This window comes from Astatotilapia calliptera, chromosome 10, assembly GCF_900246225.1.
Source record: "Astatotilapia calliptera chromosome 10, fAstCal1.2, whole genome shotgun sequence".
In the NCBI taxonomy this organism is placed as follows: Eukaryota; Metazoa; Chordata; class Actinopteri; order Cichliformes; family Cichlidae; genus Astatotilapia; species Astatotilapia calliptera.
This window is the reverse complement of record NC_039311.1, coordinates 30,558,677-30,574,499: the sequence shown is the minus strand read 5'-3', so window position 1 is coordinate 30,574,499 and position 15,823 is coordinate 30,558,677. Positions and strand designations below refer to the sequence as shown.

Below are 15,823 nucleotides of genomic sequence, written 5' to 3'. Positions count from 1 at the left end.
TTGCTTTCCAAGCTCCTTAGAAGCTCCTGGGCAACAGGTTTTGGAGCACATTTGACTGTTTGGGTAGGTGTGTCAAAAATGTCATAAAAATAAGAAACTGTACGTATGAAAGGACATTGAATACCATAAGGGCATTGCTTAGATACTATGGTGTCAAAGCACCACCATTTATACCCCCCAAAAATCCAACAATAACGGTGCTAAAATTGTGTGCTCGCTTTTTAAAGTAGCCTTGATTCAGGAGCTGAAGTCCAGATCACATATGAAATTGTCATTATTGAGAAAATGAGGTGTTTGTGAACTTCATTACTAAAGTCATGAGCAGTGTTCGTCAAGTTACTTGAAAATAGTAATTAGTTACTAATTATGGATTACTTCTCTAAGAAAGCAATCCCGTTACTTTACTGATTACTTATTTTCAAAAGTAATTAATTACTTTATTACTTAGTTACTTTTTTAAAACATGACACACAACCTGAATACGTAAAAACTTGATTTTTTTCTGCATATTTCAGGATATAAAATTGAATCAAATGGAAAAGTCTCTTTTAAAAATCTTTTAATTTTATGCACATTGCATTAACCAAAAATTAAGTTATATGCAACGTTCTCTGACTGGAAGAAATGTGTTTAACATATAGCATATAAAATAAAATGTTTCGTGTTTACACTCACTCTTTTAAATAGATGCAAGTAAAACACAGCAAACAATAAATCAAATCAAAGACTCAGCAGCACTGAGTCCTGTCGCTTATAAGTCTATTCTCACCTGTTCAGCAGGAGTGGGGCGGGTGGAGGTTTGACTGATGCTGCAGCGGTCATGTCAGTGGGGGGGATCCGGGGGTTTCTCTGTGAATTTCACATTCCCGTGGCAGCGTGCTCGGTGCTCCCTCAGATTTGAAGTTTTATTTTTCTCTGTAGAAAGTTTTCTTCCCAAGCAGAGTGCACAGCAGACGCTAATGTTTTTGACACTTTTTACAGAACCAAACTCAAACCAATGTCAGTACTTCCACGCTGTAAATGCTGCATGGTCGTACTCTCTCCCGCACTCCACGTTATCCATTGTTGATCTGCACACGCCTGTTGCTGCCACGGACGTCGCTTGTACGTCATTGTCATGAGACACTCTCACAAACAAAATCACGACAGTTTTGTAATGCAGTAATGCAGAGGACTTAGGGTAAAGTAACAGTAATCTTATTACTTTTTTTGCAATAGTAATCCCTTAATTTACTTGTTACTTGAAAAAAGTAATTTGATTACAGTAACATCCACTGAACTGTAGATCTGAACTAGTATTTTAAGGACAAGTTAAACAGAGTGTGAGGGAGACAGCTGGGGCACAGTGACACGATTGTACGTGTTGCTACTGACATCGTTCAACTTTAAACAAAGAAACATGTTTTCAGCAGGGATCTCCATGAAAGGTTGATGAAGTTAACTTTATCTCGGAAAACAACATCAGCAGCTGCCAATTGTCTGACAGAAGTTGAGTCATGAATTATCCACACAGGTGCAGGTGTGTTGGTGCGAAAAAAACAAAACAAAAGAAATGAGTGCAGATGGTTCTGCACACACAAATAAGTCTTTCAGTATAATTTTATAAAACAACAACATCGTCCTGCTCTCAGCTCCTCCTGCAGCCACACAACAGAAAAGAGACTTTAAAAACTTGTTGGTTTTCTGTTGGTCTTGACGGGAAGTTACTCACTCAAAAATAAAGCTCATCTAATATCAAAGGGAACTCATTATTCTTTTCTTTATTTTAGTGCATTCTGTTACAATAGTCAGTGTTCCCAAAGTATATTGCAGGGTATCACAAAGTAACCTCTTCTGATTACTCTGAACACTCAGACCTTAGACCTTTCAGCACACATTTCCTCTAACATGTTCAGCGCACAGGTTCACCCACCTCCTCCTCAAAGCTTGTTGTTTACGAGGGGCAGCCAATCACAGGGGCCAGCCTGTGTCAACAGTCAGTCTAATCCAGATAAAACTAAATTCTGCCATTTCTAAATGGTCCTCTATAACTCACAAAATGATTTTGTTAAATACATTCTTCATTTCCCTGACCCATGTCATTCCATCTCAAATCATCACATTTGTTAGAACATTTCCTGCTAAAAACTTGTTCAATTGCCAGAAAATTGTAATGGTTCAAAATCAGGACGATTAAAATATTTAAATTCTTTTCGAGATAGAATTTTTTGGAAAAACGGTCCATTGACCCCATTTCCAGACCCATTTTTTTGCACACCGATGTCTGGCTTGAAAGGAGGTGAAACGCTTGAGATGAATTGAGGAGCTGCAGCACTGAAAGACCAATCAGGATCATTTTTAGCTATGAACTGTGCAAAGTCTCAATTTGAATTACTTCCATTCGTGTCATTCTGTCAAAAACATCAAAAACAAAGGTTGTAAAATCAGAAGGGTTTCATTTTTAGTCATATTTATCTCAGGTTTACTGTAGACATCTAGTAACTGGCAGTGCCAAAATCTGCAGTCTCCCTATTGGCCACTTGAAGCTGGCTTTAGAAGACGGTCGTTTCTCCGGCTTGCTCAGGCTCGCATGATGACATGCCCGACCTCAGAGCAGACATGAGCACTTTTACAGCCCACACTGCCTAATGTGTTGACTTCATATGACACTTTTTCCACAGAAAGGCGACTCCCTTCACAGGACTTTAAACCACTTGTGTTTACCGCAACTCTACTGTAAAATGTATGAAAGCAAACAGCTTCATCTTTGTGCAGTTTCACTCATCATCGAATCTATTTGCTCTTCTTATGCAATGCTCCCTCAACACTTAGCCTGTCTGTTCACGCCTGTCTCCTCCACGCAGAGTTTACTAACCTTCGGATGGACCGTTTGTTGACTTTTGTTTTTCTCTGCCTGACAAATCAGGTCCTCTGAGGACTCAGACTCTTGACTGAAAGCGAAAAGTTCCATGTCGCTGAGGCAGGCCTGTCATCACCGCTCAGCTGCAGCGTGAGACAAAGCTATTCATGGAGCAGACAGGAGATGGGAGAGAGTTGTCGGAGACCGCCATGCTTTTAGTAACAGATTTGGACACACAGACAAGCATTGGAGCAATGCATGCATTTTTTCTACATCTCTACATTAAAAGTAGACACACACACACACAGTCCTCAAGGTAAGCACAATCAAGCTCCATCTGTCAGGAGAAACATAAAATCCTTTGTTTTTATTTGAGATTTATTAATTTTTCCTCTTTCGAGCATTAAATATTCATGTGAAACCAGATTTTACTGTTTGCTTTCTAACATTTAGCTTCAAGCAACCAGTTTTCACGCATTTGCCTGCACTGCAATAATAATGTAAAAAAGAAACAGCCATTACTACTCAGTTCCCACAAACACCTTGGTTTGAAAATGGCATAAATACTAATAATTTACATTTGTTACATATTTAAACCTTTTTTTTTTTTAATTCACACACTTCCTTAATATTCTGAAAATCATCTGAAACTTCACTGGCAGCCAGAGCTTGAACCCTCTTTTCGGTACTGCATTACTTTGTAACGTTTTTCTCCTTCCTTGTTTTTGTTACTCTACACGAAATGAAAGTTATACTGAAGTTTGTTGCACACGTAGTGTCACTGCTGTAAATCACCTGCAGCAGGGTTTCTTTTGCAGTGTGACGTGCTAAACTGTATTGTCATTTCCGTCTCCTGTAATGACTGAGTTGTTGATGCCAGACTGCAAAACACGTTTGGAACTGCACCACAATCAATATCTATCTGCATACTATGTGCTGTGATGGTGATGGCATTTCAGAAGCACACCTGAACTTTTCTTTTTGGAACTGGGAATACAGCAATCTCCTGCTCTGACAACAAAGCTGTCCTTCTCCAAAAGTCCTGTTAATTCTGTGTCCCAGACCTTTGGCTTCTTGAAAAGTCTGCAATAGGTTATCTGGTGAGCAGATAAGGTCAGCGGTTCAATTCCTGGCTTCTCCATCCTGAGATAAGGTAATGAACCCCAAGTTTCCTTCGATGCATGCACTGGGGTATGAATGTTGGTCAAATCACAGAGGTATAGAAAAGGTGTTGTATGTGAAGGAGGCTCAAATAGAGTCGAAAAGTGCCAGTCCATACTGTAAGTCAGCCCAGGGTTTCTCAGTCTAGCTATGAACAGGTTCACGTAAATGTAAAAAGATAAAATAATTTTAGAAAAACATGAAGTGCTTAAGTAGATATTACAGGCTGGAAACAACTGCTGGCACAGACTGTATGAATGAATGTGCTGTATGAATATGTGCGAGCATTAAGCATTTCAGGGAGTAAGACTGGGAACGTGCTACTATTTTAATAGAGTTTAGCCTCCGTGAAGCCAGGAAAGAAAGCCAGCAAAAATGTGTGACTGTGAAATTTAACAGACTAATCAGTATCACAGCTCTTATCATTAAGACACTGGTGTAATCCATCAGATTCTCCTGGTGTACCCGGGAGAATCTGTTGGATCACAGTTGTTATTCCATTAAATTAAAGTTCAGATGTGTGGAAGTACTGTTAAGCCCAGATGGTGTTTAGGGGGTCTGAGAGCAAATAAAGAATAAAAATAAAAACTGAATTTAAATGTAGGCTTAGACTGCGTGTCAATTTTATATGGAGTCAGCAAGTACAAATAAATGTACTTGTACTTAACGTACTTATAGAATAATACGGTTTTAAATCATTTGCAGGCAATATATAATAAAGCAAGAATAAAGTTTCTTCTAATTCCCTTCATCAGGAAAAGAAAGCAATTGGACACTTTTAAAAGAAAACGTTATTAAATGTATTAAATTAATTTATAAGTTGCACAGTAAAGTCTGGAGATTTTCCAGGAACAGTGATGATATTCTTCCAGAGAATTAACCCGTCAGCCGGCAGTGTAATCTTGAACATGACCTGCTCTGGACTGGGTCAGAGTTACAGCATTGGTTACTATAGTGATATACTAACAAGAAAAACCACATTCATAACACTGAAAACCCGGAGCTGTCCCTGACGTTGCCTCTCTGAGCCTGAAATATAACAGCATTGTTCAGACCCAATGCAATCAAATTTTAAACCTGGAATTTCTATTGTGGTTTAACAATAAGAACAGTTGCCATAGCATTATTAATTGAGACCAGTGTGCCCAACAAAACAGGAATACTATTTGTTTTCTGGTCATCATTAAAGATGCTATTCAAAGTTAAACATAAGTGGGTTTCAAGCATTGTTTCATGTTAGTCATGTGATTAGATTTGTGTGGTATGGCTGACAGTTTAACAACATAAGAGGTTTACTGATTTGCCAAAGCTTAAATGGTCCATCTTCTCCTTGTTTGCCACCTGAGCACTACTAAAGTTCCTTTAGAAAAGATGACTTTGTAATCGAGCCCTCCTGAGCTCTGAAAATCCCTGCATGCAAATCTCAGGCAGGGACTTTGAGATCTCTAGTTGGTATCTATTCTTAGAACCTGCTTCCATCATGTGACTTTTTCTCAACATTGTTTGCAACATTAATTTTGAATGCTTGACTATTAATATAAGTAGTAAAATACAAGTACTCTCAGTCGGTCTCAGATGAGGCCGTGTCAGGCTTGAGCGTGCAAACATCCAGCTGTTTCCTGGTTGCAGTCTATACCAGCGCAGATGTGCACAAAAAAAAAAAAAAAAAAAAAAGAGCAGTGGGGGGGTTGAGACATTAAATTTTGACCAGTGGTGGGAGGGTTAACTCTGAATGAATGAGAATGCTCTTCACAAGCCCAGAGGGTCCTGCGGGCTCCCACTTGACTTCACACACTACACAGTGAATCAATACCTCTTTGATTATTACTTGTTTACAAAGGCAGTGTGGGTTGGTGCACCATTGCACTGGATTGCATTAGAATGTGCAGGTATTCACTTTATTATGTGCACTTATTTTGGTGGCACATTGAAATAAATATCACAAGAAGCAGCTCGCAATGGAACGCAGTCCATGATTTTTAAATGGAGTATATTATCTGTGCCCATGTTGATATTACAATCTTGCAATCCTCCTCCCTTCCAGCCAAATTGATCCACATCCAGAAGTTGTTTGAAAGGCTTGTACACATCTTCAAAGCAAATCTATTGACCTGCTTTGTTCTGCCTTTTCCTTCCTGTCACCATCTTCCCACTTTGTGCACATGGCTTCACACTGCTGACATCAAATACACGTGAGGCCCTGACAATTAGTGGGGACTGTTGCAGGGTAATTAGTGGAAAGGAAGTAAGCCTCCAATTTCCTTTAGCCCCCTAGAGAGCATCGATGGGCATAGACACTCATGCATGAACACATGTACAGTACACCAAGAAAAACACAAATACAAAGATTTGTTGAACAGTGCTGACAAACAGAAATAGTCCTTCATTTTTAATGCTGTATGGTGCTATGGTATGGAGCTTATTAACTGCAGGGCTGGAGTAGTAACATATACTAATACTACTAATAATAAATATTAAAGCAGGGGAGAGCAAAATGTCAGTGAAACTGAAAACAGACAAAATGCTACAAGGAAAAACAAGACAGAAAAGAAGAAAACCGCTAAAGATGTAACGTAATAAAGAACCGGCACAAATGGCATTTTTACTAACCTACCTTATGCTATCTTTACAGTGGCTGTAATCAGTGTTTTATAATAAAACTATATCAAACGTGAAAGGGGTCTCCCATCATGATGAAGCTAGTGAGAATTATCAGCTGAATTTGCAGCTCCTCTCTGCTTTATCGAGCTTTATATCAAGTTTCAGCTCATTGTGTTGCTGTTCAGTCTGTAAATTTACCGCTATAGTTCACTCAGACTGCGCTCATAACATTTTTCAGCTACAACAGAGACTTTTTCAGCAAAAATAAGCTCTTAAAACTCACTGCACTCTACCTGCTTAGCACCAAATGGCAGACGGGGACATTTAGCAGCAAAAGAGCCAAACGGTTCACTAACAAGTAAGCAGAGAGCAAAAGACTGGATGACATTCACATTGAGGAGTACACTATATTGCCAAAAGTATTTGCTTGTCTGTCTTCACACACATATGAACTTAAGTGACATCCCATTCTTAATCCATACAGTTTAATATGATGATGTTAGTCCACCTTTTTGCTTCAAATCATCTGGGAAAACATTCTAGAAGGTTTAGGAGTGTTTATAGGAATTTTTGGTCAAGGAGGCCTGACTCTCAGGATCCACCAATTCATCCCAGAGGTTTTCTATCAGGACTCTGTGCAGGCCAGTCTAGTTCTTCCACACCAAACTCATCCATCTCTATGGACCTTGTTTGTGCACTGTTGGAAGAAGAAGAGGCCATCACCAAACTCTTTCAACAACAAACTGCCCCCTGTGTGTGCTTGCTTTGATGAATTACTACATTATGTAGTTTTTTTTATATATAGCTGTGTTCCAATTCAAGGTAGAGCATTGTTCTGTGCTTTTTAAATGTATTTATTTATTCTTTTTTATCAGCACCAGTTGTTACTTTCATGTTACTTTCATATTTTGTATTTATTATTGTTACTAATGTTCACTGTTCTTAGAAAAGTTTCACAAATGTGGTACAATACTGGACATAACTGGCAGTGCACAACTGTGCACATAAAAATACATTATCTATCCATCTGTTGACACACACACACACACACACACACACACACACACACACACACACACACACACACACACACACACACACACACACACGTATGTGTCCCAAGGCTAAACAAGGACACTAAAGGCTGTCATCAGACCACTAAAATGAGTTGATTTGTTTAAGGTGTCGTGATGCTGAAGGACACGGAAGGTTGTCCTCTGGCACCAGATCAGCTTCTAGGTGTTGTCCTCTGAGGTCTAATGTAGTTATGCATCACATGATCACGTGCTGTGCGCGTGTGTGTGTATAATTTGCGTGCACACAGGCCAGCATTTCTACCCTAAGTAATCCTTGAGTGATTGCTGGATTAGAGGGAAGAAACGGCTCAGAGCTTCTTCTGCTCTAATGCAGTATTCATCACTACACCTTTCCCAAAATTTATTATTCATGTTTCTTTACCAGCTGTCATGTCCAAGTGACCCATATCATAGTGCCGGCTTCTGACGGGAACACTGTTGTTGTCTGCTCTTGATCACCACCTGCAGTCCCCCACTGTTCCTATAAATCCCTCCCTTTATTCTTTCTTACTCTTTCAACAATTTTCTGCCTTGTCATCTCTCACCTTCCCGTCCTCCTCCACTAGTCTCATCTGTTTCCTTTTACTGTCTGTTTTTTCTCATAAATGTCTCAGGAGAAATGACAAAAACAATTCAAACTTTGGCACAAAACATGATGTGTGTCTGTGAAACCATTGGTTGTGGTAGAATATGCCCTGGTTCAAGTCCCTGCATTAGCCGGTTCTTTAGTGTAATAAATGAAACTAAGATTTAGCTCTTTTTTTGATTAACGACAAACTATTTTTGTTGTGATTTAAAATATTTTGCTGCTCTGCAGTCACATAGTGAAATTCTGAAAGCTTAAAAGCAGACAGATACACAATAAAGAAAAAACATAAAATGTAGCATGGTACACATGATGTAATGGCAGACTTTAATGTGTATTTTGATAGAAAAAATTAAAAGAAAACTACTTAAATGTAGACTTCTGTGGCTGCAGAGCTCTGTGTGCACACTGCTGAGTAAAGACACACAGCACTTTTACAGCCCACACTGTAAAGCACTGTTTGTGCTCGCTGCAGTTTTCATTATGTGTGAATAAAAAGTTGCTAGTGTATTGAGCAATTATACCATTTTCCTCTCTGAAGCTCCAACTTAAGTTCAACATTGAAAGAGCAACAGGAAACCAGGACTCTGAAGGTCCCAAGGACAGAGACGCAGCTTTGACACCTAGCTCATAGCTTTGCACAACTCACTTGCACCAATTAAATGCTTATTCTGCTATATTAACCCTCTTATAGTCAACTATTACAGCAATATCAAAAACGAGATGCCTTTTTTCAACATTAAATAATAGCGCAAACAGCAGTAAATTGCCTGCCGCAAACCATTAGTAAATCTGGTGCTCGGCCAGAACGAAATCGATGTTGACACAGCAGATAATTATCACACGCTGACATCATTAAATTACAAATCATGAGATCTTTCAAGAAGGATCTGCAGCGACAAGTGACCATGTGTCAGCGTTTATTCGTTTACAGGTAGTATGAAGATGTGAAATGTTTGTACGATATAACAGGACAAAGAGGCTATTCCGAAAGTGGGACTGTTACTATATATTTATTAATAAGCTTCCTCTTTTACGGTGACATGATCAGTTGTGGCTTGCCTGAGTAATCACAGAGCTGACAGCTGGATGCATGTTGCTGTAATTAAGGCTAGAATTTCAACATATTATTCACTACGTTGAGTTTTTAAATACAAGACAGCTGGGTCAAAAAAAGGCTGTTAATAGACAGCCTTGGAAGAAGAAAATTATATTCAAAAATAATAAATTTATAGTAAAAAATTTGTTACCCTTCACAAGAACTCAAAGTTAAGGTCCAATTCAATTCACTTTTATTTATATAGCGCCAAATCACAGCAACAGTCATTGCAAGGTGCTTGGTGACAGTGGGAAGGAAAAACTCCCTTTTAATAGGAAGAAACCTCCAGCAGTACCAGGCTCAGACAGGAGTAGCCTCTGACCAGCTTGGAGTGACGGGAGGAGATCAAGACAAAAGACACGCAGGGAAAGAGAGACAGAAATAATAATATCTAATGATTAAATGCAGAGAGGTGTGTAAAGACAGTTAGTGAAAAAAGGTGAGTGTAGAAGAAACACTCAGTGCATTATGGGAAGCCAGTAGCGCAGACCTAGGGCAACCTAACTAAGGGATGGTCACCTGATTCAGCACCAATGACAAGATTTAGTTCAGTTGTTAAAACAATATTCATATTTAGAAATGAAACCACAAAAAAATACAAAAAAATAAAGTTTATCTATTTAACTTGATAAACTGCCCTGAGCCATCCTACTCGACCTCTCTGCACTGAATCATATCTGTTATTAACCTCTGTCTCTCTTCCACAGCATGTCTTTATCCTGTCTTCCTTCTCTCACCCCAACCGGTCGCAGCAGATGGCCCCGCCCCTCCCTGAGCCTGGTTCTGCCGGAGGTTTCTTCCTGTTAAAAGGGAGTTTTTCCTTCCCACTGTCGCCAAAGTGTTTGCTCATATGATTGTTGGGTTTTTCTCTCTATGTACTATATATTGGTCTAGCTTACAATATGAAGCACCACAAGGCGACTGTTGTTGTGATTTGATGCTGTATAAATAAAATTTAATTGAAATGAACCATACATGCAGTCCCCATCACTGCGCCTTACCAAATTAAATTACTACAAACTAATAAAGAACCAAAGACTGACTCATTTCATAAAAACAATGCAGGTACACATTTAGTTTTTGACCCGATTTTCTAGAGCATTCAAATCTGCATGAGTTACAAATGATTCAGCTCTGTAGGAACTTTTGTGTTATTTTGCACATTGTCTTATGATGTGGTAACAATTTCTTGTTTTCATTGACTTGCAGATATTTCAGTGACATCCTTCAACTCACTGGGACATTTAGAGATTTACTAGGAAAGTTTTAGCAATAGTTGGTGATGAAAGTCAATTAAATATTCATATGGTCTCAGCAGTGCTGCTAGCAGTTGTGTTGTCTGAACTGCCATTAGTCCTAACCGTGCCAATAGCAAGGGGCTGTCACTTCACGGCACCCACTCGCTCAACAGTGATTCATGTTAACGCTCACTGAAAGTACGAGTGCGTTCAGTGAAGACGACTTCCAGTTGCTTGGGATACCTTTGTTTTCTTTAAAACATGTTGAACGCTTTTCTTGTAAGAGACATTATGAGCACTTTGATGATGCCCAAGAGCACTTTCGTTCCACCACTTTTACTTTATCTACTACCGACATGTATGGTTCTTGTTTGCAGCCTTCGATGTGCTTTTTAAAAGAGAGCGATTCAGACAGGATTGTAGGAAAGGATGCAAGTAATCTCTGATGAGCTCTCCAGAAGAGCCAAAACAATTGCACACACAGAAAATGACAGATTTCTAAGAGATGATAAACTGTACACCAGCAAGAAGTTTGCAGTTGTTTCAAACCCAACAATCTGACTAGAACACCAAATCATTTATGTCCTTGGACGTGTTTTGCACCGTGGACGTCCTTTGATTGAGAGAAGACTCTGCTGTTACTATTTACAGATACACACATTTTCAGTAGCTTTTCGAGGACTTTCAGCATTATGGCTCAAAGCACTCAAGATATTCAATTTTTATGGTATGTACGCTAGATGGACCGTAAATGCATCCGACTATTCTTGGAGCCGATGAGCCAGCAGCTTATATCCCATTTTCAACAAAAGCAATTCAATCTAGTCAACATATCCACCGAGAAAACCCGAGGAGCGACGATCCAAGGACTACAGGATACCTGGGAATGCAGTTTCCCTTTGGATTTCTGTACGAAGACGTGGTCCAGTGACACCATCACACGAGGGAACACGCTGGTGCCAAATTTTAGACTTACAGTGTCGAATCCTCTCTGTGTGAAAAATGCTGCTTAATTCAGCTGAAGTTGGCACACACTCTGAAACTGAACAGACTGTACAGCGAATCCCTGAATGCAATTACCCCACATCTGTGTTTCCATATACAGACACCACACAGTAATTCTATCCGACAGGGACTAACCTAGGCATTACTGAATACTTTTGAGTACTTTGCATATAATCTGGATGCCAAGTAGATCCCTACATGCAGGAAGAAGGTCCATGTCCAATGCCAATTACATGTACCACTTCAAATAAGTGCTAAGCGTGTCGATGCGAGCCGCTGAGTAATTCTGCTGTAAAAGTGTAGCCAGAATAAACCGACAGAAATCAGCAGAAGAGATTCTGATATCTAAGATGTGAAAAAATGAAAAACTATACCTACAAACTTGAGCTGGCTGGTTTTAGGAAGGACAACAAGTATAATATAATGAACCTTGCGCTCTAAAAAAGGATTCAATATACTCGAAATACCTGCAGCTCATCTCTAATTCCTGTGCACTCACAGCAGCAGACAGATCATGACAAACTCTCTGCTTCTAGAAATCCACTTAACACGAAACACCTCTGGCTTCTCAGCTGCAGTGCCATTCATTTCTACTGAGCAGAAACACACAGCGAGAGCCACACTGCTACAGACAGTGGATGATGCAGACAGTAGTAAACAGGACAGAGTGCCAGCCCCGACTAATGACAGAAAGCTGGGGCAAGCCCAATAGTGGACTCAGCTTCTGGTGAAAATTAGCTCTGGAAGACTGCAAAGTAACCAAGCAAAGCAACAACAGAATCTGCCACATCACCGAGACTGAGCCGTTTCTCTCCAAAGTGCAGAATCAAGGTTGCTGAGGATGAGCAGGCTAGAGTAAGCCACATTGCAAAGTAATAGCAGCCTTACCTCTTAGTCAGATGCCAAAATCAAAGGCTTGGGAAGTCAGAAAATCATAGAGCTGGTTAAGCAGCTACAGGAATTCTCAGCTGGTCAGAAGGAAACTCTTAGGATCCAATTTCTTCTGTTATTTTGGGGATAATCTCTTTAGTTTAGAGGCTGGAGTCCAGCAGCAGCAGCAGCAGCAGCAGACGGCTCATTTCCATGTGCAACACAGGTGCCTCTGACATGCTTCTTCTTCCCTTCAGGGGACCGGAGCGCTTCAGACTGCAATCTGGCCGGGGCAAAGAAGTGGATAAGAGTATTGACAGCTGAAGTAGTAATATTCCTGTCGGCGCAAAGAACTGATCATCCTTCTGTGTGAATTAAAGCGGTGAGGAAGAAGATCCAGTGCACCAGAGCCGCAGAGCGCACAGCCGGCGCAGCACACTCTCTGTCGCTTAAATCCCCCCAAAATGGGCTGATGCTGGGCAGACGGCAGGCAGATCAACAAAGCGCGGAGAGAAGAGGTGCTGTTGCATCAACATTTCTCTGAGTCTAGTTTTCTGTTTGTTTAAATGGGGGGAAAAAACCCTGGAAAAAAATCACCAAAAGAGCTCCAACAGAATCACCACCGGCATCATCTCCTCTCCGGGGCTTACTCAAGTCTGCACAGGACCGATGTGACTGAGACAGACAGAGAGAGAGAAAGAAAGAGTGAAAGTGTGCGCATGCATGCATATATGTGTGCACGCGCAATACAGGAGGACAGGCGGAGAGAAGAGAGCGGAGAGATGCGAACAGGCAGGAGGCTGCGAGCGCAAGTGGAGGCAAAGAGCGATGTGAGAGGATGCTCAGAGGAGGAGGAGGAGGAAGGTTGAGGGGGAGATGCCTGGAAGAGAGAAAGTGAGAGAGAAAGTGAGCAGAGGGGAGGGAGCTGCTTGCACCGTCAGTGACTACATTAACAGAACTGAGTAGGTGGAGTTTTCCTTGCAGGAGCTGAGCGGGGATCATGGTTTGAAATGGAGAGAGAGGGAAAAAAAAAAAAAAAAGAAGAGCAACACACGAGAGAGGATGCAGAGAAGAGGCTGAGTTCTAAAATCACTGACAGAGGGAAGAATCAGGGTGTTTAAAAGGTTAAAGAAACCTGAGAGGAGGGATTCTCTCCCAAAGCAAAATGGAATTCGTGCACAGAGTGGAGGTGGTGGTGTCTGCTGGGGGTTGGCAGAGTCCTCCACCTGCAGTGAAGCTGGCACACTGACAGCCCGCCTCTTGCCAGGGGTCGTAAACATTGATTAGAATATTTAAAGAAGCACACGCTCACGCACGGGAAGGAAACACGTGGACACTTTAAGACCCTGGTGTAGGCGCGCACACACACACACACACACACACACACACACACACACACACACACACACACACACACACACACAACGTATATTTACACAGCTGCACTGTATAAACTTATAAACTATTTATAGACTTGTTTCAGCCTTCTCTTTATTTGGATATGGATTTCACTTTATTGCCTATTTTGTGCTCCGTCTTTGATTTTTGACTTTATAGACATATTTATGTGTTTGATCATGTATTTGCACATTTCATATACACACTTTGTGCTTACTGCAGATTGTGTTGTAACTGTAGGGAATGTGTGTGAAGCACTGTAGTATTTTTCCATGCAGATGCGTTGTTTCCTGTCAACACATTCTCATGTTAGGGGACCGGCGTCTGTCAGGGTCAAGCAGTAAAACTCACTATTCCTTCAGCTCTCCATAGAGTGCCATGTTAACATGCCTTCAGCCATGAAAATAACAGTTTCCTCTTAAAGTCGTAAAAAATAAAATTCTTCCATTCTGATACTTTCCAGGCCTAAAATCAGGAGTATGGTTCACTTGACTGACAAATATGGTGGCCTGAAGTTGTTGGCCCCCTCTCTGCAGTCACCAAAATGAAGTGAAGTGAATTTCAAGCATCAAGGTGCCAACTTCTAATCTCCCTGAAGAGATGAAGCTTAGGGCATGCTATGCATGTAGCATGATTTGATGCCTCTGGGAAAATCCGCCAAAAAAAAAAAAATAAATAAAAAAAAATAAATAAATAAAGAGAAGCTTTGAATGTAGCTTTTGCCGATCAAAAATGAAAATTGATTCTGTGGAGCTCATTTTGCACCCAAGACGTTTTTAGAGAACTGTGTGCATAAAGAGAACATTTGAAGGGTGGAAGCAGACTGCCTGGATGACGTGTTCATCCAATCAGGTGCAGGTCAGAGTTTGTCATCACTGACACCTGCTGTCCTCCTACAGCCACTCTCTGCTAGAAGCTAACTCAATGAGCATCTTCCTTTTGTGACAGCATGAACACGGTGCATACACACCAGTGGACACCTACCATTTATCAGCCAGGACACCAGGAGCTTTCTGTTTTGCACTTCATCATCACACGTTCTTTTCCTTGAATTTGCTGATTAGGTTTAATCACAAAACACTACTTGGTCTACTACTTCTGTAGGTAAAAAACACAAGCGGCCACCACAATTTGATTTATGATGGTTACCCGGTCTATTTAAATAGACGGAGTGTGATGAGATCCAACTGACAGATCTGCACTAAAGCTGGTTTGGTCACGGCACAGACAAAGCAATGTTATTCAAGGCTCTGAGAATGAAAATGGGATTGTTTTTGCTTTTCCTTTGTCGTGCACTTGAATTTATTGTATTAAAAATATGTATGCACAAAATTGCCTCCTCAGGTGACATTTTAAAGTTGAAAATGTTATCCTGTTAGTGCTCTGAAGTAGAAAAGCAATGCTTGTAATGCACCTTTGACATTTCTGAGCTTGCAAAAACATGCAAGTACAATATGTGCTTATATTTGTGTAGGTGTCATTCTAAAATGAGCACAATATATACACCCCACTGCACACACACACAGCGAGATACACAATTGCTTAAAGAGCAGAATTTTCCACAACTATACACACATACATTGCACCTGATACACGCACACACCTAATTTGCTGAGAAAGCTTTTTGCGCTGATGCAATCAATACTTGTTATGAAAATAATACTGGGCTGTTTGTTAAGTGATGGAAGGTTAAGGGAAAAAAAACACAGTACATAAATTCTTTTCATTGTAGAGGCACATTTATCAAAATCTGTTTTTCTTCTTCTTTGGTTGAGTGCAGCAAACAGCATGTCTGAGCAGTGCATGCAATTATAAAGACATGCTTCTGTAAGCAGCCGTCTATATTAGCAGCTGGAAAGCCAGCTTATTGCCCCTGAAGACAGAACGTCTCAGGACACAGTTTATGGTCAAATGAAGAGGATAATTATAGGTGACCTTTGCCAATAGCAA

General features: G+C 40.5%; 1 protein-coding gene across 1 annotated transcript in view; it reads right to left on the bottom strand.

Annotated features, from left to right (window-relative positions):
• The window catches only part of sgcd (sarcoglycan, delta (dystrophin-associated glycoprotein)), a 420,239-nt gene extending 406,937 nt beyond the window's left edge, over nucleotides 1–13,302 (bottom strand). Inside the window, exon 1 of the mRNA XM_026182769.1 lies at nucleotides 12,494–13,302. The gene's annotated coding sequence lies outside the window, so the exon portion shown is untranslated. The remainder of the gene's footprint in view (nucleotides 1–12,493) is intronic.
• Nucleotides 13,303–15,823: the final 2,521 nt, after the last annotated feature.